Source organism: Periplaneta americana, chromosome 8 (assembly GCF_040183065.1).
Source record: "Periplaneta americana isolate PAMFEO1 chromosome 8, P.americana_PAMFEO1_priV1, whole genome shotgun sequence".
Lineage (NCBI taxonomy): Eukaryota > Metazoa > Arthropoda > Insecta > Blattodea > Blattidae > Periplaneta > Periplaneta americana.
The window spans coordinates 142611882-142634809 of NC_091124.1; the positions used below are offsets into that span (position 1 = coordinate 142611882).

The 22928-nt window shown below is 35.6% G+C and overlaps 1 protein-coding gene across 1 annotated transcript in view; it reads left to right on the top strand.

The window, feature by feature from the left end:
• Nucleotides 1-22928, top strand: part of LOC138705117 (CD2 antigen cytoplasmic tail-binding protein 2 homolog) — a 204877-nt gene that overhangs the window by 176485 nt on the left and 5464 nt on the right. Inside the window, exon 13 of the transcript XR_011333622.1 lies at nt 9603-9706. The gene's annotated coding sequence lies outside the window, so the exon portion shown is untranslated. The remainder of the gene's footprint in view (nt 1-9602; nt 9707-22928) is intronic.

Consider the following 22928-nt stretch of genomic DNA (forward strand, 5'->3'; position numbering starts at 1 on the left):
GCAAGCCTTTCTTTCTAAGCCACACCTTTTTTTGTCCCAAACTTTCTTTGGCGGCTTGTGTTAAAATTTGTTTCATATTCAAACATTCATCTTCAACATTATCAAGAAGGGGTAATTGATCTACAAGAATAGCCATTCTATTTCGGTAGAGATTAGCAATACTAAAATCTCTAAGTAAACTGACTTTGAAGAGTAAATTATTTTTCATATGCGTTTTCTTTCCCAACCATCTTGGTTTTAAACGTACTGAGCTAATTAGTAGATAATGATCTGTTTCTAATTCCTGGCCTCTAAAAACTCGGGCATCCATAACCATGTCTGATAAACGAAAATTACATTTGATATAATCGATGATAGATTTTGAATCCCTGGCTTCCCATGTATGTTTATGACTTTCTTTATGTTCGAACATTGTATTCATGATTTTGAGTTGATTATACATCACAAAATCAATTAATCTATTACCATTATTATTACATGTGTCTTCACCATGAGTACCTACAAATTGTTCAATTTTTATATTTCCACTCTAGCATTAAAATCTCCCATGATTGAAAGCATATCTGATTTGTTAACTTTACTGACAATTTTTTGTAAGTTAGTATAAAATTCTTCATTTTCTTCTTCTTTCCCTTCTACTGGAGCATAGATGTCAATAACTGTAAGATAACCTCTTTGCAATTTTAATCGTAATTGAATCAATCGTTCATTCGAGTAATAATAATTATCTACAACATGCCTGAAACGTTTATGTATCATTACCATGATTCCAGCTCTGGCCCTACTCAACACCAGAATAGAATTGAAGGTAGTTTTCAGTTTCTTTAGATCCTTTCAATTTTTTCTTAGTTTCCGAAATTACTGCTATTGATATATTCTTTTTGGCTAAAATATCATCTAATTGATCTTCCTTGTGTTAAATGTCCTGTACATTCCAAATTCCAAATTTTAAAATATTTTCTTTTTTCCATGTCTTGTCCTTGTTCTTGCCTGAGTCGTCATCGTTATAATCCATCCTTGTCATCCGAGGCTTCTGTTGAGACTTGAAAGCAATGTGAAAATGATGCGCAATGGGTTGCTAGCCCAGAGAGGTGAAAATTGGTGGCTTAAATATAAAATATGAAAATGACGATATTTAAATTTCCTTGCGGCCAATTGACTACATTTAAAATCAGGTCGAAAGTTCTCAACACAAGTATTATCAGTTTTTTTTACCTACAGCTTCTACTCACTGAACTGTGCTCACTGGCGCTAGTTCCATTTTTTTACTCTCTATGGAATTCGCGTTCATCGTTCAATGCATAACAATGCTGTCTTCAACAATGCAAATGACATATTGGACCGCCATTATGAGTTTTGATTTCATATAAAGCAAGCAAAGATAGCGCTTTATGGAGTGTACGTTTATTGAGGAGCTCGGTTCGATTCCCATGGGACAACTACGATAAAGCTCTTCCTACTGAGGTAAGCTTTCTAAGTTACATTACGATTCCTGCTTGAGAACTGCAACAATAAGTAGGGAATAAAAACATTTACGTTTTGTAGCGTCAATGGCGTTTCTAAGAATACCAGCTTTTTTATCTTCAGTCTTTGGCGTTATTGACTTCATCAAATTTATTTTCCCTATTTACAGTGATGCTGTCGACATTTGCTATGTTCCTGAAGCCTTAAATAAGTGGTACGAAAAAACGAATAACTTTGCTCCTCCCCAGAATCCAGCCATTCAAAAAGCCTGGGATGAGATTATTGCAGGTCAAATACTTGATTCTCTTATATCCTCTTTCACATCTGACAAGGACATCGCTCGTATTAAAGCTATCCAAGAGAAGGAATCTGGATCTTGGCTCCATGCTCTGCCTTCCTCCTATGTTGGTACCTTGATGGACGGTAAATCTTTCCAAATCGCTACTGCATTGCGTCTGGGTTGCAAAATTTGCCATGTACACCAATGTATATGCGGAGAGACTGTGGATTCCTTTGGACATCATGCCTTAAGCTGTGCCAGAAGTAAAGGCCGCCTTCCTAGGCATTCTGCTATTAATAACATCATTAGTAGATCTTTAACCTCCTGTGACATTCCAACTCTTCTTGAACCATCTGGTATTAGCCGGTCGGATGGTAAACGACCTGACGGCTTGACATTAATTCCTTGGTCCAAAGGTAAATCACTCATCTGGGATTTTACATGTGTAGATACATTAGCCCTTTCCCATTTAAAATCTTCTGTCAATTGTGCCGGATCTGCTGCTGAATCCGCTTATCATGCTAAACGACGCAAATATGAACATTTAACATCAAATTACATCTTCGTCGCTTTTGCAGTTGAGACCTTTGGTCCGTGGTGTAGAGACGCTAAAGATCTACTCACCCAAATTGGTACACGCCTACTGTCCCGTACCGGCGATCCTAGATGTATCAATTTCCTTCGTCAACGCATTGGAATAGCGGTTCAGCGAGGGAATGCTGCCTCCATCCTGGGATCATTTCCTAACTCTATTTCGTTAGAAGAGATCTTTCTCATTTAATGTGTAGCGTACCTGCTTGAGCACGGGTAGAAAGTTCGCAAGAACAAAACTTCCACGAAGAAAGGAGAGAGGATGTCCGATCTTTAATGAAGCCATGGTCGAGAATATCCACAAGGCGAGGTGCTCCCCATCGGCAACATGAAGATCAACTCTATGTCTGAGTTACAACGGCTGGCCGGCGTCAAGAGCATGGGCGATGCGGAATGCCCCACGCTGCTGGACATCGAGATCTGCAGCGAGCAGGACGACCCCAGGCAGCGCCCCAACTTCGGCGTCAAGTGCAAGATCTTCGAACTGGACGCTTGCCAAGGCATCGGAAAGGTGTATCTGGTGTACCTTCACAAGAGCGAGTGCGAATCCGATCTAAAACGAGAGGACCCCAAGATCTGGCTGCTGGACAGAAGTTTCGAGTGGCACTACCTGGCTGCAGACTTCACGCAGTACTTCTGCATGATGCTGGTACACCAGGGTCTCCCCCAGTGGCAGTTCAAATTCACGCCCATGGACCATTATTATGAAATTAGTTTAAAATAAAATAAATTCTGTTCATCTTAATTTTAATATTCTAATAAATAGAGTTAATTTACTATGAAAAAAAAAAATAAATAAATAAATAAATAAAATAATATGTATATTATTGGAGGTTGATAATTAAGCCTCGATCGGACAGGCACATTTAAAATCACAACCAAACACACGATGCAATTTAAAAATGACTGAGACAGAGAGGTTTTGTGGTTTTAATACATTACATTATTTTATGACCATCCTTCCTTATCAATAAATACAAACAAAATAAATCTTATATTGCAGTGCTTCTAAAAGATAGGAATTCTGTGAATCATAAATTGTATTTAAATCGTTGCTTACATAGTATAATCACGTGAGCAATGGTTTAATAGTACCGGTTCTTTAAATTTTGAGAATACTGCAAAATGAATACTAAGTCACGAAAATATGAATCAATAAAAACATTAAATATCACCAATAATGATTGTTATAGTATAATCGTAATATTAGAAAATAAATATTAATAATTATCATATTCCATTATTAATATCATTAATACTATTAAAGATCTAAAAAAATATATAGTATTTATCAGTTTTATATCTGGATTCTCTGCCTATTTATCCATGAAAACAAATTATCGAAATAGGCTAAATGCAGAAGGAGAAATGAGGCTACAGCTTCCCGCCCTAAAACCAAATAATTATACAAAAAAATTGTTGTTGTTGTTTTCTAATGCCAGGCATTTGACAATAAAGTCATTTGACCTCTTGCACTCCAATATTTTTCAAAGATATTATCATGGCCAGCCACTGAAGCACAGATTTTGAGGTTCAGAATCCATTTCTTGGTTTGAGTTGCACAATGGGCAGTTAGGGGACTGATATATTCCAATTCTATGCAGGTGTTTGGCCAAACAATCATGGCCTGTTGCCAATCTAAATGCAGCTACAGACGATTTTCGTGGTAAATCGGGAATTAACTGTGAATTTTGATGCAGAGAGTTCCATTTTTTCCCTTGGGATTGTGTTATCAAATTTTGTTTGTTAAAGTCTAAGTATGTAGATTTAATAAATCTTTTCACAGAGTAATACATGGATTTAGTAACAGGTCTGTAAGTAGCAGTGCTGCCCTTCTCTGCTAAAGCTTCCGCATTCTCGTTTCCCAGAATTCCACAATGGGCTGGTATCCATTGGAATACAATTCTTTTATTGAGTGATATTAATTGAGAGAGCACTTTAGTTATTTCTGCTGTTTGAGATGAAGGTGTGTGTTTAGAGACTATTGATAGAATAGCTGCTTTGGAGTCTGACAATATAACTACATTCTTAAATTTATTGATGTGGCATAGAAGATTCCTGAGATTTTCACTTATTGCAATGATTTCACCATCAAAACTTGTTGTTCCATAACCAAGAGATCTATAAAGTGAGAAGAGACAGCACGTAACACCTGCACTGGCATCTTGTTCTCTGGAGATCAAGGATCCGTCAGTGTATAAATGAAGCCAGTTTTGTGGAGGGTACCTAATATTAATTATCTCTAAAAACAATTGTTTCAGTATTTCAGTGTTTACTTCTGATTTCAGTATTTCTTGTGTTAAATTTAGATTATATTCTATATTTAATAGAGTTAAAGGGTTTGGTTTAATTTGTAAGTTTTCTTTTAAATTCGGGATATTGATTTTCTGTTTTAATTCTTGAACAATGGATATGAAACTTTTTTAAGTTTTCAATCTACATAGAGGACTGTATGAATGCCAATTGTTTCCTGGTAATCTGATAAGTTTTTCATATTGAATCAGTGCTTTTTCTTCTATTGTCATTTTGATGCTGTTAATATTAGTGAGGAATCTCATAGAATCTATTGGAATTGTTTTGATTCCACCAGTAATGAGTCTGAGAGCTTGGTTTTGAACATATTCTATTTCGTTTATGAAAGGTGAAGTAATTAAAATTTCTCCGCAGTATGTCAGCACTGGCTGTATAAACATTTTGTATGTAATGTTCAAAGTATTCCTAGAGCATCCCCATTTCTTTCCTGCTAGTCTTTTTAGAAGGGAGAATCTTTTACGAGCTTTTTCAGAAAAGTATTTCAAATGGTTGCTCCATGTTAACTTACTATCGAAAATAACTCCAAGATATTTGGATTTGTAAGTCCTAGGAAGGTGTTGGCCATTGTATTGGATATTGAATACAAAAAATTTGTAGCCTTTAAAAAGAAACATATTCATACCACTCAACAGGCCAATTAAGTACCAGTACCAGATTTTATATAATTGCCTATGTTAATTATTAAATACTATTAAAATATATTAACATTTTTAATCGTAATGATTATTTTGTTCGAGTAAACTGAAAATGCAAGTTTTTAGACAATGTAATGTGCATTATTAACATAATTAGTTTCAATTCTATAGTTACACCCACGTCAATAAATGTGTAATAATAATGAAACTTCGAAATCCTCCCATTCCACACATGAGACTGTTATCTGATTTGGGTTGTATTTTTTTTCCAACATTTAGGCCCGTCATTGCTCCGGACGCACCACAGCCTTAAGCTTATTGTGCTACCTATGTTTTATAATATAATACCGATTCATCAGCCCTGTTAACTTGATTAAGGTATACAGTTCAGATATAGAACTCGGTTCAAAATCTTTTGGTTCTAGAGAATCTTTTCCAAAGGTAAAGTATGGTATCTTCTGCGAGCCAATGCGTCACAGAAGCAAGTAATGTTCTGGGCTGTTTCAGCCTCCTTCCCGCAGAATCTACAGTGTAGGTTACCTTGAAGTAGGCCCATTAAATTAAGATGCTTTTTCACAGGTGCATGACCTGTGAGAAAAGCTGTGACTGTTCTCAGCTGAAATCTGTTACATTGTAGTAATATTTCAGCTCTTTTGTTGCTTGGTCTAATAATAAATTGTTTCCCATGATTGATACCTGGTGTCTTAATCCAGGTTTAGTAGTGTTGAACCTTGGACCATTTTTTAATTGCTTCTCTGACAGAACAACTAGATATTCTGTTACAATATATTTTGAAGCCACTCCTTGTCTTGCATGTTCGTCACCTTTTTCGTTTCCCTCGTACCCAGATGAGTTTAACCTCATTCTGTTCTGCCAGGATCGAAATTATATTGAGGCAGTTAAGAACCAGTCCTGAAGTAACAATATGGCATTTAAAGCCATAAAGGCAGCCTGGCTATTCGAGAATATAAGAATCTGCTTTCCTATATAAGCTCTTCTTATATTTTCAAGAACGCATTGCATAATGGCGTATATCTGTGTTTGAAAAACAGTGGCATATTTACCCAAGGGGAAGCTTAAGCTAACCATTGGTCTGATGCCATAGACTCCTGATTCAGTTCCTAAGTCTGTGAACCTCAGAGACTTCTCAGGAAATGTTGGAGTTTTGTTTTTCCATATTTCAGAGTCAATGATGATTGAAATTCTTTGTATAATGTCGAACAGGATTAATATGGTCTGATTCCATGCACAGTATATCATCTGCCATAAATCTCTTGAATTCCAGCAAACCCAACTCTACATCTGAGAATATCAGTTGCTTAGAATGTTGCAGTCTCGCTTCCTCCATTCCTACTGTGTCTAATGGAGTCAAGTTTATGAGTGCTTCCATAGCTGCAGTGGAAGTCGTTTTCATAGCTCCCATTATAGCCATGCAGGCTGTTCTTTGAATTCTGCATAGCCTGATTTTGGAGTTGTTTTGAAGAACTTTTTTCCACCAAACGAGAGCTCATAGGTTATAGATGGTCTGATTATTCTAGTGTAGATCCAGTGAATCATACTAGGCCTTAGTCCCAATTTTTTTCCGTACGTGCGTCTAACAGTTTCAAAAACTGTATTTGCTCTTTGTGTTATTCTTTTTAAATGTTGATTCCAGTCTACCTTAGAGTCAAAAATCACCCCTAAGTATTTGACTTCCTCAACCATTTTGAGTTTTTCACCTTTAAGAAATAAGGTCCTAATCCCTTCAAATTTCTTTATCTGGTGAAAGGTACTAAGGCTGTTTTATGAGGACTGATCTTAAGACCTTCTCTCTCAGCCCATGTCGTTACCTTATTTAGGGCCACTTGCATAAGTTTCCTAATGGTATTCGTGAATTTTCCCCGAACTATGATGGCCATATCATCAGCATAGTCCATAATATCAAATCCTAGATTACTGACTTCATCCAGTAATCCATTTGCAACTAAATTTCACAGGATGGGTGATAATACACCTCCCTGTGGACATCCACTCATGACCTTTGCAGCTAAATTGCTGCCCATGAGGGTTGTATGTACCACTCTGCCTTTCAAGATGGACTCAATCCATCTGATACAGGTTTCATCTATACCATGTTTCTTTGCAGTTGTAGTAAAAGCTTTAAAGGAGGTAATGTCAAAGGCGCCTTCAGTATCAATGAAGGCACCTAGTGCCACCTACTTTGCTTTAATTGTCTTTTCCAGTTTTCGTGAAACCTGAAAAAGTGCAGTGTCTATTGATCTGCTAAACCAGGTCAGCTTGGTATCAGGATGACGTTGACAGACAACTGCCATCTTGATACCCGCAATAAGACACAGTCTGCTCCGCAGTGAAGCTCCTGTGGTTTTTGGGATGTTGTTTGACGGAAGTAGAGGTGCTAGAATCCGAGTGGGGCCTTTTAAATCTCCCACTGGGTCCCGCTATTTCTTTTCCTTTTGGAGAGGTATTCTTGCACGGTTTTTCAACTGTTTAAGTACCTTCTTTCATTTTTTTATTTTTCAGGAGTTTTTTCCTTTGAGCTCCTGAAATCTTCCGGACTGCAGTCAATGCCTGCAGCCAAGGACTCGACAGCCTTTTCTGAGGAAGTACTGCCAAGTCTGCCGAAGTGGCTCCTTGGTCAGTTTCAGTTAGTTTGATTTCTGTACTTGTGTTCATTTAGATCCCACGAGTGTGGGGGGATTAAACAGTCCACACTGGCAGAGCCCTCTTTGCCAGTGCAAGGCTGTTTACTCCGAGAGGTCGCCAGTTTCTCGGAGATTCCATTAGTGACACATCCCATGTGCCATGCACCCCATCGGCACGGAAACGCATAACATTTTAGTGTTGGGGAGTTTGTTCACAGTCTGTTATTTGATATTCAGAGACAGGCCCAGTGATTTCGCACTATTCCCAGTGCAGGTCCTCGGCTATCCACCACCTGCTGGCACGTCCGATACCCACTCAAGGTTGGGCTTTTAGGGGTTTGTGGATAATGAATATCTGCCAGGGACCCCCCAGCCCAACTGTTACCTACTAATATCACCTTGTCAGTGAAGACATTGTGTCTCTAGAATGGTATGTTACAATTTTGAAGTTATTTTCAATGATATATGTACGTTTTTCCTCCTGAGTGTGGTGAAGAAGTGCCTATGATTAATAATAATAATAATAATAATAATAATAATAATAATAATAATAATAATAATAATAATAATAATAATAATAATAATAATAATAAAAATGGACTACAAGAATTCTAAGTTTGTACAATATGTTAAAAGTGATCGGAAATGGAAAAAGTTTGAGAAACACAGGCATAATGCATTACAATAAGTTTACAGTTATTATTAAATTTAATTCAAATTCAAGTAACTGTTATGAAAATCTTCACCTACGGTATCTCTAATTTAACAGGAATATATTGTGTGAATGAACAAGTGCTACGAAATGTTTGTAATTTTTCGTCCACGTTATGAACTCACAATATCAAAGGCCTTAAAGGTGGCCACAGGTCCCTTAATAACAACTAAATTGACATGAACTCATCTTTCTTCTTTGGAGCTACTATTATCGAAGTGGTCTCAACATTGACAGCAATTGAAATATATTGAATTCCACAACTGCTTGTATCCCACTTGGTCTGATCACTTGTTTGGGTCACATAACCCTTTCATTTTGCCTTAATAACCTCTCCATTCCACTAATTCAGTCGATGAGTGACTTCGTTAAATAACAGACATATAAGTTGCGGGAAAGAAAAAAAAGTGCATTGGCCTACAGTTTATCTTTCCTCATTCAAATGTAGAAAGTTACACTGTGTACTGCATTTTCGACACTACTTCCAAGAGCGTTGAAAGAAAAAATATATGCTAATATAATCAGTGAGCCAGAGTGTAATCAAACTCACTTCCCCAGCACACGAGTCCCTTTCCCTATTCTATCTACGCCTGTTATCACTGGCTGTGTTAAATTAAATTCCAAGCTTTCCGAAAATTTTATAGACGGCTTTTACAAGTCTTTCAGAACTTTCGAAACAATTCCAGGACTCTACATGTAATTCGCTGATTCGATCATCAAAGTTTCTTGCAGTATTTTAGGTCTATAGGGAGATCTATCTGTGACAGAGAAAATTTTCAGAGAAAGTGAACTCTGAATGTAACATAGAATCCACTCATTCAGGAATAAGATTAATTTAATGCATCAATCTTTATTTTTGTTGGAAAGTGAGCCAAATTACGGCATTTATAGCCCTTAAAACTTCACCATTGTCGATTAAAATGTTACCATTTATTATTCCACTTTCTGAAATGTTCTGGGAACAGCAGGAGCCCATGCAGTGACACCGAGAATGACATGCAGCCCATGGAGTGAGACTAACCCGGCCGAACAGAAGTAATGATGGTGGACTAAACATTTCGCCAGCAAGGTAAGACCTTGCGGCTTTTATCTTCTTTATTAGGTCAAATAATTGAATTAGCATGAACTATTACTCCAACAATATTCATGATCCGCATTGCAATAGCAGCAAACTGAGGGTTTAATATTGTTTACCTCTAGAAATATAGGGTTTTTGCTTTGAGAAATATTCATGTCAAATTATTGCATTTTCATAATGTCTTCAACGGGCATTTCTCCTTAATTCTTGAAGTTAGTTTGTAGAGATTTTTGATAACTTGCATGCAGTAGCCTAAGTTCTTCCTTATAGGGTTTTATGTCTTTTGGAGTTTCGGCAACACCAGGGGCCTATTCCACAAAGGTATGGTGTTGTACATTACAAATAAATTCTCTAGTAAGTAGTGAACGTACTAGAGTTTCTATTCCACAAAAGACTCCTCTACAGTAGTATTTTACCACTCCATACTTACAAATTACCAATGAAGTTTCCTGATTGTGTTCCACAAAAGTACTAGTATATTTAACTTACTAGTGAATTGTCAAGTATTAGGAGACTAATACATTACATGTACTTATGCGATTTAATTATATTTATTTCATAATATTAAGATATATTTTGATAAATATGTGCTATAGAATATCTTCTTTTCTTGCTCCTATTTCCTTCAAAAGAAACAATTTCATCTCCTTTGACGCCATTTCAATAACTTTGCAGTGTTTGTAATTTCGCAACAATTAAGTTTGAGGGTGAAGATCGTTATTATAGTAAAGGCAGAAGAAATAGGCGGGTTTTTGGTCTTGTGCGGAAACTACTCACTCCACACTTTCCCCAGCGGTTTATGACCTGAACAAAGAGACCTTCCTGTTGCTGCTAGTTGTTGACAAGTGCTCGTCTGTGATATTACTATGTTAGAGCTTGTTCGAAAAAATATATCATAATAACACAATAAACAGTATTTTGAAATACTAATTATCCAGGCAATCACTGTCATGTCTCAGTGGAGCCCTGATATCAGAAGTCATGCTAAAGGCGTTATTTATCAAGTTTGTTGTTTCTTGAAAGAACTTAAAGTTTGTGACGACATTAAAAGTGTCAACACAGACAGCCACTGCGAAGGAGTGTGGTGTATCTCTACATCAGTTAAGAGAATCTGTACAGAACAATTTTTAGTCATATTTATTGTGTTATTTCTTTTGTTAAGCTAAGCCATTCTTAAGTGTGCTTCTAATACATAAGTATTTTTTATTATGATATTCGTTCATGTTACAATAACGTGTATATTTTTTACACACAGAAAAATATATTACTTTTTTGCACTTTAATTCTTAATTTCCTCATGATTCACAAAGTCGACAATTGTATAAACTTTATTTAGTAGTTACTATTTCAATACAATATTCTGAAAACACATAAAAACAAAATACTAATAATTGTGTTTAATGCTAAATATTTGATTTCTCGTATTACGTTCACATTACATGATGATAATTATTACCAGGGAAAGGATTTATATGTAAATACATATTTACTTATAAAGCTAATATAATTTATATTTTGCATTATCTTTATGTTTCACAATGTGTAGGGTTGAAAAATCCTACTTTTATTTTCCATATTTTTCCATATTTTAGAGTTTAGTACATATTTTCGTTAATTTCCATATATTTTCCATATTTCATATAAAACAGTCCATATTATATTAGGTTTAACAATAAAACAAAACAAAATTCCATTAACTTTTAAAAATACATTTCAACAATAGGGATTTAAACACATGTTCAGTAATCCCTTTAACATCAGAGTTATTTGAAAATTAGCAGTCCTATCAACAATGGGAAAGTAAGTTACAAAACTGTATTAATTTAATTTAAAATTTTTAACAGACTTCAGTTGTGCAGCTCAACAGTTAAATGCCAGTCAGAGTACACATAGGTTCAGTTTTGTAAATCATACTATAAAGACGGTAAATATGCCAAAAGTACGTCATTCAGTCAATTTAAAATCAAAACTAACAAGTTACATTTCAGAATTTAAAGAAGATGGTTTATCAACTGACAATAAAATATTATTTTGTAATTTGTGTCAGTGTGCAGTATCATCTACACAAAAGTTCCTGGTGCAACAACACATTACAACTAGTAAACATCAGGCCAACAAACAACTAAATTCCAAGCAGAGACAATTGTTTTTAACACAACCAACAACATCGAATGTAAGATCTGAGTTTAACATCGACCTGTGCCGTTCTCTCATCTCTGCTGATATTCCTCTCTACAAACTAAAGAATAAGGTCTTCAGGGAATTCCTTGAAAAATATACTCAACATACAATCCCGGATGAGTCAACACTTAGGAAGACGTATGCTCCATCCATCTACGATGAGACAATACAGAAGATAAGAGATGAAATTAAAGATAGTTCAATTTGGGTTTCCATTGATGAGACTCCCGACAAAGAAGGTAGACTTGTTGGTAATGTAGTTATCGGTTTGTTAAGTGAACAATATTCTGAACGAATTCTTTTACATTGTGATGTTCTAGAAAAGTGCAATAACAAAACTATAGTTAAACTGTTCAACGAAGCTATGGGTATCCTGTGGCCAAAGGGTATTATGTACGATAATGTGTTATTCTTTATTAGCGATGCTGCCCCTTATATGGTCAAAGCTGGACAAGCATTATCTGTTGTATATCCTAAATTGACTCATTTTACTTGTGTGGCGCATGCATTTCATCGTGTGGCAGAAGTGGTCAGAGACAATTTCCCTAAAGTAGATTTGTTGATTTCATCAGTGAAAAAAGTATTTCTCAAAGCTCCCAGTAGAGTTAACGTGTTGAAAGAAATGTACCCTGAAATTCCATTGCCACCAAAGCCAATTTTAACTAGATGGGGTACATGGCTAGAAGCAGTTGAATATTATGCCGAACATATAGACTCTATTAACAATGTTCTCCTTGCATTGGACTCTGAAGATGCAGTCTCAATTGATACTGCGAAAACAGTTACCTGTGACATAAGTGTGAAGAATGACTTAGCTCACATTCAGCATACATTTTCATGCATCATAAAAACGCTCAAAAGTCTCCAAAATAGGCACCTTTCACTATCTGAAAGTTCTGAAATTATAAATAGTACTGTGGAACAACTGAATCGTGGTAGAGGTAAAGTTGCAGATGCAGTAAGAGCTAAGGTGGACACTGTACTTTCAAAAAACCCTGGATATGAAGAACTACAAAAGGTTGTTGCTGTGATGAGTGGTGAATCAACAGTGAAGATTAACTTGGACTTATCCCCAGCAGACATTGTGAAATTGAATTATGTACCAGTTACTTCTTGTGACGTCGAACGCTCTTTTAGTCAGTATAAATCTATCCTCAGAGACAATAGAAGAAGATTCACTTTTCAGCACTTGAAAGAAATGTTTGTAACCTATTGTTATGGTAACAGACAATAAAAATTGTGTTTTGTTGAAACTACATTGGAAGATAAGGTACGTCCATTATATTTTTTTGTTTAGTTTGATTAAAATGTACCAATATTTAACGTACATAGTCATTTTTTTTATAATTTTAAGTCCATATTTAATTCCATATTTTGGTAAAAATCCATATTTAATTCCATATTTTGGTAAAAATAACTACATATATATTTACATATTTCATATATTTTTAGTCCATATAAATCCGTTCCCTGATTATTACATTTGTGAAATGGCTAACTTGCAAAATATTATAAATGATAATATAATCTAAAGTCTGATTAGTGTAATATGTTACTATTCAGCAATGTATGCAAAGGAGGAACTGGCCACCATAACCCATTATCTCCTGGCTTAGTTACCTCATTAATGATGCCTCATTGTTGTCACTTATGAGTTTGAGACCTGTGTTTGGACAGTTGACTAAACAAAACAACAATATTCAGTAAATCAGGTATTTGCAATTACTAGAAATCACGTTATTATTTCATTTGTTCTTTTAAGTTTTCCTATAATGCAAAAAGTGTGAATGGAGGAGTAAGTTATTTGGCACAGGACCATACACCCAGCAGGTTCTGAGGGGTATAGAGTCGGGGTAGTGAATGAGGGGTTCGCCATTCCCGCCTATTTCTTCTGTCCCTAGTAAAGTGCTAATATGGGAAACTATCGAACTATCAAGGAGCATTATGTGTGGATCACAGAGGAACATGATGATAATAAGGAAGTAAATTTTTCATTATTAAAGAAGTAAACTAAAATAAATAACATTGCAGTGTTACGAAATTCATAGAATCTACGAATCTTTGCTCTATAACCAACCTTAAAATACATTACAATTAAAGAGGCAAACATAACTGAATTCGATTAATGAAATACGAAGATAACCAGTTGCTTCATGTTATGACATAGTATGTTTATTGATATGACTCATTAGTAGCGGTTCATTGGTAATGTACAATACACTTTAATTCTTTCGTGGAACAGAAAGATACAACTCCATACTTTACAACATCTTTCATCAGTAATTTGTAATTTACAACACCATATCTTTGTGGAATAGCCCCAGGTGTTACAAACCACATACAAAAGTGTCAACCATAGATATACGAGTATGTACAGATATGGAAAACAAATTTGGAGCTCTCTTATTGTATAAGTTTTGCTTACAGCACACTGCGCATGTGCAGTAAACAAGAGCCCCTGTATATACTCGTATGCTACTTGTGGACAGTCGTGCGAAATTGTTGGCTACATACAGGTGGACTCCCAACAAGACTCGCTCCAAGAAAGAATTTTGAGAAGAATAAGTACTCAGTGCATATGAGAATGCGCGTATTTTTATTACGATATTGTTGAGATGGGCTGTTCACTCTTTGTAGTGCCTGTTCTGTCTGCTTAGCATTTTCGTGTAACTTTAATGGATCATACCTGGAAATGAAAAGTGCCGTAACTTTAACTGTGCTTTTTCTGGAATGCACAAGAGTAAGATTATTCCAGCTTCCATATTAAACAGTGTAACGTACACAAATTTACAATATGAATACTGAATACTGTTATTGTTGTTAACCAATGCTAAGGATCTTGGATTTCTCTGATTCTCCCAATAATATATGGTGGGCTGTGGTGATAAATCAGCATTTATTTTCTTTATTGCTGGGCATTGTAGCAAATGTTGTTTATTCCATGATGGAGTTTTGATTTCTACAGAGGGTGCAGTGTGCACTGTGGATGCTGGTAAATATTAATCCAATGCAAATGAGAGGTGATTAAGCGAAATATAACTATAGCCCTTTTTATCGTGGCAAATCTGGGATGTTATTACTGTCTAGCAGAATATTCCAAGGTTTGCATCGCTTTTCTTCAGGGATTCCTGTTTACAAAAGGACTGGACTGTGTGTTTGATCCTGACTTTTGAGGTATGAAAGGAGATAAGGACTGGACTGTGTGTTTGATCCTGACTTTTGAGGTATGAAAGGAGATTGTACTCATATTATTTCGAGTTTGTCTCATGTTTGTTCCTTTTTTGGCTAGGAAGTCGGCCTTCTCATTAGCTACTGTTCCACAGTGTGAGGGTATTGATTGAAAAACTACCTCTTTACGAAGCCGTTGTAACATTTTAAGAGCAGAAAGAATTTCTCTTACTAGTCTGTTTTCTGGAGGACTCGATGTTCGTGCTTGGAGTCCAGATTTACAATCACTAAGTATAACTGCTTTGTTAAATTTATGTATGTGATGGAAAGCTGTTTCAGGGCTCTATTGATTGCTTCTAATTCACCATCATAATGAGTGGACATTGTTCCAAGAGATACGTAAAAGCTAAAAAAGTCACTTAGATTCCTGCTCCAGCGTTACTGTGTTTGTCAAGCAGAGATCCATCTGTACAAATATGAAGCCATTCAGATTTTGGATATCTTGTACATATGGTTTCAATAGCTAATGATTTTAATACTGATTGGTCAATGTCATGTTTTGCAGTGATGTATTGTATCAGTTCATTTTCACATTTAATTTCTGGGAATAGAAGTTTTTCTATATTTTCAGTTGTTTGTACATTGTATTTACTTCGTAATTTTTAAATATTCTGGAAGAAGCCAGATTGTGTTTTGAGTTTCCTTCAGAATTTTTGTAGTTCCTCCTAGTAAGCATTCTTTGGAATTCGTTTTAATTTCTCAAACAAAATAAGACTTCGTTTCTCAAGTTCGTATTTAATAGGTACAATTGGCAGTTTAAATGTAACGTTTTTAAGTCAGGCTCACACAAGCAAACTCATTTTGTTCGAAGGCAATGCTGTGTTGTTTGTTCCGGTTGAGTCTTTGACAGCGACCCATCTGCAATGCAGCACTTGCAACGAGGTGGTGTGGCATTGGGATAATGTTTCTGATTTCGAAACCAGAGGTGTAAGTTCGCTTCCTGGTAGAGTTGATTTTCTCGTATTGTATTATTTTATATTTTTAATGACAAATGTTAGTGGAATTTGTTAATAAACTTAGTTATGCAAGTATCATTGTGGGCTATTATTAGGCACGACCTAGCCTGTGTACAAAATTAATAGTTTATTTGCTTTTTTGAAAATCAGAAGCACATCAAATATGAGTAAACAACATTTATAGTCAGTTTCATGGAGTCTTAAGCAAGTTGCAGAGGAAGTCGGTTTGCTTTGTGCAAGTCAGGAGATAGTAACGTGTAGTAGAGGCGTTGACCTGTGTAAACTGGTGAATAAGTGTGCGTAATAGTGAAATGGAGGACAGTACAGTGAAACAAGACCTAATGGTAATGAAGGAGAGCATGGCAGAGCTAAGGAAGAAGATGGAAGAAATTCAACTGGAAAACGAAATTCTGAAAAGCAAATGGGATCAATTTGAAGAGGAAAAGAGGAGAAAAAACTTGTTATTTTTCGGTATGGAAGAAAAAGATAGAGAACAGAGTATCGATACATATGAGAAGATATTAGGAGTGTGTTGGGAGTGTTTTGGTATGGACGTGAGCGATGGACAATTACAGGAAGCATTTAGAATGGGAAAAAAGCAAGTACAACATTCAGAACAAGCTAGGCCAATATTAGTAAAATTTAAGAGTGTGGTTACGAAGGAGAGGATTATGAAGAATAGAAGAATGCTAGGGAACACAACGATCAGAATAGATGACGACTGGAGCTACGAAGTGAGAAGTAGAAGAAGAGTTCTAATCCCTTTTCTTAAAGCAGCACGTAATAATGGACAATTCGCGAAACTCATCAAGGACAAAATTAAGATAAACAATTTGGTTTTTAGTGTAGAGGAGTGTTTAGTAACATTAAAGGAACCGATTGTAGGCTCAGAAGAAAAGGAAAGGAACAGAAAAATTTTGAAAGAAAAAATCAAGAATATCGTAGCTAAAGGCGAGGTTAGTGACACAAGTATTGTGAGTGTACACGAGAAAAATGCAAACGTATCAAACTCAGTGACGATCTCCGGAAAGCAGGCAGTGATGTCAATTGATGAAACAGAAGTGACGCAAACTGGCATTCAACAAGCTGAGCAGAACAAGACCTCAATGCAAGCGAATGGAAATAGTGGACATCAGATGGGAGCAATTCCGAAGCGGGTGAAGGAACTAAGATCTAAATCGAGGCTGACGAGAAGCAGAGTAATGCAAGTAGGAGATAGTTCAGGGAGCAGTGATGAAGGGAGAGGGGAAAAGAAGGTGAAAAAACAGTATGACTTAAGGAAATGGTGTGAAGGGGAAATAAATCGTGAGAAAAGAAAACTAAGATCTAAAAAGTAGCAATGTGGAAAAGTGAGTAGTGAAAAGTGCAAATAATTAGAGATGTAGAGTGAGGGGAAATGTGTCATACAGGAGGGGGTTACAGTATTTTTGGTATCATGATGATTAGGAGTAAAATAGGGGATGAATTGATGACAGACAAAAAAAGACTAGTGGAAGAATTGCAATAAGAAATTTAAACAAAGTAATGTCTTAATTGACTTGTACGAGAGGCGTGTAAAACGGTGAGACGGCACTGTATGCTAATATTGTGAAGTGCCGCCTCACCGAAAGGTATATTGCTTAAAGACAAGACAAATATATACATACAAATATATACATACATACATTTATAGTCAGTTTCATGTGTTCATCATATCACCTTAATAATAATAGTAATAATAATAATAATAATAATAATAATAATAATAATAATAGTAATAATGATAACGAGGATAATGACAACCGTGATAATAGCGATAATAACAACAATAATAATAATAATAATAATAATAATAATAATAATAATAATAATAATAATAATAATTTCCCAGACTCTTATACTTTGCAGAAATTAATAATTTTATGTGATATTAATTATATAAGTACAGCCATGCTACATAGGGAAATTATAATTATATCTCAATAAACAGAAGATTACAATAATAAATGGAGACAACACGTAGAATGAATAGAATCCTGGAGTACCATATAAAGTATATAAAGTAAACTGCTTTATTACAAACCAGTTGAAAGGAGAAACATAGAGCGTCCAAGAAAACGCTGATCAGACAAATATTAAACCACTTTGAAACTGAAATAATTTTACTTAATCCGTGTCGTAAAATATGACGATGTTGATAATGATATTATTTCTACTTGTTTGTTGAGAAATGTCGCAGACCAAGCCACATAATCGCTGAGTGAAGATTGTCTCATTGTAATAGAATTCTCTTCTCTTGTCATAACACATTTGTAAGACGTGAATGATCCAACATTATGAGAGTTGTAAAAACTTCGTGTCACGGGTGTTTTTGGACGAAAATACAATTTATTTCTGGAGTTAATATTCAAAACACATATTAAAGTAAAATAATTTTAATATGTATCTAAATAAAAAGACGAACTATCCTTCTCTAGTCCCCATGCAAAATTTTATGGTTTAATTCGATATGTAGGCCCCAATTAATGTTTGCAATATCATGTCTGCCCAAAAAGGGGCTTCAAGAACCTAAACGGCTGCAGGTATCGGCTGACATATAACTGATGAAGAATATGAAATATCAATATAATATGTTATATATTAAGTAAAGTAAATCCATTGCACTATAGCCCATGAAGGGCCAAGACCGACCAGCCGGCTGCTGGCTTCACGTCCACATGCTGAAGCAGAGGTGGACGATCATTCAATATGTTATATATTATTATAACATATCACTCTACTTTTTATTATTATTTCAAATATTGTTTTATTATTTATGAAAATTGGCTTTCAAATGTTGTCAACACTCCCTGTGAAGAATATAGGTAAACAAAACAAAGCTAAACTGAAGAATGGTAAACAGTATCACTTGAGTATAGCCATTATTAAAAGAAATAGAACAAAATTAATGTTTACAATGGTAACATGTTTTAATGTTGTAGTTAAACATATTTTTAAAAGCTATAAATGAGATATAAATGCAGACAGTTTTATTAAGACAGTAGTGTTGCCCAGGGGACGGGTTGTGCTATGTACTAAATATTCAATCGACATGGTAATTTTGTAATGTAAAACACTAAGACTAACCGAGATTCGAACCTCCTACAACCAATGCTATCTCGTTTAGACCCATGTTTAAGCCACCTATGCTACAATGGCTCATACTTTAATCTGGCGTATTACGTAGCTTTCTCATTCATCTTCGTTTTGGTAAATTTTGTACCCCATTTTGATAGATTTAGTATTTATCAATTTTATTGCCATTTCACTCTTCAGTTGTTTTAGAACAAAATGCAGCACACTTACATGAACTGGAGCTTCAAGGCGACACCATGCGCACTGTTCTGTTCCTGGAACTCAGACATGTGTCATCAGCCCATTCTTTTTTAACCTTATTGTACGTATATTGTCAGTACTTATTTGCGTGGGGGCAGATTTAACACTACATGTAATTATCCTCTTAGCTTGGTTCTGTTTCGTTAAGTTGTATTGATATAAGAACTTCACTGCCATACATTAAAACTGGTTTCACATGTCTTATTAATTATGATTAAATTTCCGACTTCCTTACTGTGTTAATCTTTAGGATTTACCTTGCTTGACTAGTTTCGAAGTCTTGTGCTTCATTGTCCAAAGTCTAGTGGAAATCCTGCGCTATCTTCTGGTTTCCTGTTGTGGTGGGATGTGTTCGTGATTGTGTGTGTTTTGAAATTGAGTTGAGTGTTCAGGATGTTGTGTGGGTCTGTTTTTGTATGCTTATAAATTTCATATTGTTAGGGTGTCAAGTTTCTTTTTTTTTATTGGGTTATTTTACGACGCTGTATCAACATCTAGGTTATTTAGCATCTGAATGAAATGAAGGTGATAATGCCGGTGAAATGAGTCCGGGGTCCAGCACCGAAAGTTACCCAGTATTTACTCGTATTGAGTTGAGGGAAAACCCCTGAAAAAACTCAACTAGGTAACTTGCCCCGACCGGGATTCGAACCCGGACGACCTAGTTTCACGGCCAGACGCGCTGACCGTTACTCCACAGGTGTGGACGTCAAGTTTCTGGCTGGATGTGTAGTATTTTCATGTCTTTGTCTATGTTGCTGTAGCTGTGGTTGGAGTTTGTGTTGTGTTCTGCGTAGATTGAATTGTTGTGTAGTTTGGTAAGGCTGTGATATGTTCTTTGTAACGTGTTTGAAATGATCTTCCAGTCTGTCCAATGTAGAAGTCGTTACTGCTGTTGCATGATAGTTTGTAAACTCTTGTTAAGTTGTATTTATTTGTGATGTCTTGTCTGTGTGTTAAGATGTTTTTGTAGTGTGTTCTGTGTTCTATGTTGTATTTTATTTTTTATTTTAGTTGGTTATTTAACGACGCTGTATCAACTACTAGGTTATTTAGCGTCGATGAGATTGGTGATAGCGAGATGATATTTGGCGAGATGAGGCCGAGGATTCGCCATAGATCTATGTTGTATTCTAGTTCCTTGAATGATGATGCAGTTTTGTATGTGTTCATGTTTTCATATGTTAGTGTTGTTTGCATTTAGTCTTTCTTATGATGTTGTCTATTATGTTGGGGTTGTATCCATTTTCCTATGCCACGTATTTGATAGTGTGTATTTCTTACTTATAGTCCTGCTAGTTCATAGGAATGTTGATGAGTCTGTGTATCATGGATCGGAATGCTGTGTGTTTGTATTGTGTGGGATGATTGGAGGTGTTGTGTATGTGTTACCATGGTAGTGGGTTTCCTGTATATTTTGAACTTGTGTTTGTTGTCTGTATTTGTTATTGCGATGTCTCAGAAATTTATGGATTTGTTGTTCTCTGTTTCTAGTGTATAGTGTAGTTTCGGGTGTATTTTTTTTTATGTGTTTGTGTAGGTTTTCAATCTGTCTTTTGTTTCCTTTGTATAGTTTTAGTCTGTCGTCTGCGTATCTGTGCCAGTTTATGCTGTTGCAATGCAGAAGGAAAGAGAGGGAATGGAGGCAGTAAGCATGGAAGTTGAGAATGTGGAGGTGCCAACAAAAAAAAAAGAAGAAAATAGGTCTACTTACATTAGTGTAGTGTAGTTTCGGGTGTATTTTTTTTTTTATGTGTTTGTGTAGGTTTTCAATCTGTCTTTTGTTTCCTTTGTATAGTTTTAGTATGTCGTCTACGTATCTGTGCCAGTTTATGTTGTTGCAATGCAGAAGGAAAGAGAGGGAATGGAGGCAGTAAGCATGGAAGTTGAGAATGTGGAGGTGCCAACAAAAAAAAAAAAAAAGAAGAAAATAGGTCTACTTACATTAATAAGACTGTGGCAGCTAAGGAAGTCTGCGACAACAATGCAAATCAAGCAAAAAGAAGATTTTCTTTTACTGCTCACTTTTCTGCCTTGTGTCTCTTTGATGCCAAAAAATTTCAACAATATGAGAAACACTTCCCTTATGAACTAATTGAAGAAATAATAGATGTTTATGAACTTCTGGAAAAGGATCGCCTTAAAACAGAATTGCAGATTATCTACAGAAGATCGGATTTTAGGAATATGAGTGGCGCTGTCAGTCTTTTGCAATTTCTCATAGAAAATAACTTACAATATACATTTTCAGAGACTTACAAGCTATTGCTTATTGTTATTACAATTTCTATGACAACTTCTGAGGCCGAGAGATGCTTCTCAACCTTAAAAATGATAAAGACCTTTCTAAGAAGTACCATGACCGAAGGAAAGTTAAGTGCATTAGCAATGCTTTCTATTGAAAAAAGCATGATTAGCAACATTGCTAATTTTAATGAAACTGTGATTGATTTGTTTGCTTCGAAAAAAGAAAGAAGGATCGACTTTCTATACCAAAACTGTACATGAACATTGTTTTACTGTGCCAAATTCTTAAATACTGGGTGTTCATTTCAAAGTGTGTCATGACGTCACTGTTGTTGGGTCACCGATTTGAAGCGAGTTTCAGCTTAAATGTTAGAGAAGTTGCCTATTATTTAAGGCGTTCTTCAATCTGAACTTGAGAACGTGTAGGGTATAACTTGAACGTCGTAGCAACAGATGGCGGTCTGTACTGTCTGTGTGCTACCATAACCTCTTTCGAACTGTGTTTTGCGCCGGCAAGTCGTACGCAGGGTATTTGTTATCATCGGTTGCGTACGGTAACATTCCACAACACAAATCAAATGCTCCGTGTCCATGTTGACCGTCGAAGTTAATGTAAACAAATACGTAAGTAATCGTCTTAACCCTCTCCCCATATCCCGACAGTACGTATTTCCAAACAGTTCACATTCCTGCCACTACTGGCGTTACCGTACGTATCGGCACGTACTCTTCAGAATGAACGCTGTACTTGCTAGCCATCTTCTCTGCCTCTTAGATTATACATGGATATGTATTAGGTTCTCATTTCTGTAGAGATGTCTTCCAAAAAGGGGGTGCCTGTATTTTTATCAGAGAGGATCTATTATTTAGTAAAACTGATATATCTGATTTTTGCCTTGAACAAGATATTGAAATCTGTGGAATACAAATTGGTTATGAGATATCAAATTTAATTATCTTAAGTGTTTATAGGGCGCCAATGGGAGATTATAAGAAATTTACAACTAACTTAGATTCATTATTGAAAAGACTTTATAAACCACATACCGAATTTGTAATCTGTGGTGACATAAACATAGATTATCTATCAGAAAGCTCACGTAAAAGAAAATTAAACTTACTTCTTGAAACTTATAATCTTAGTCACACAGTAAGTTTTCCAACCAGAACACAAGCTGGAAGTAGTACTGCCATTGATAATATATTTATAGATAAAAGTAGATTGAATTCCTATTCAACAGTACCAT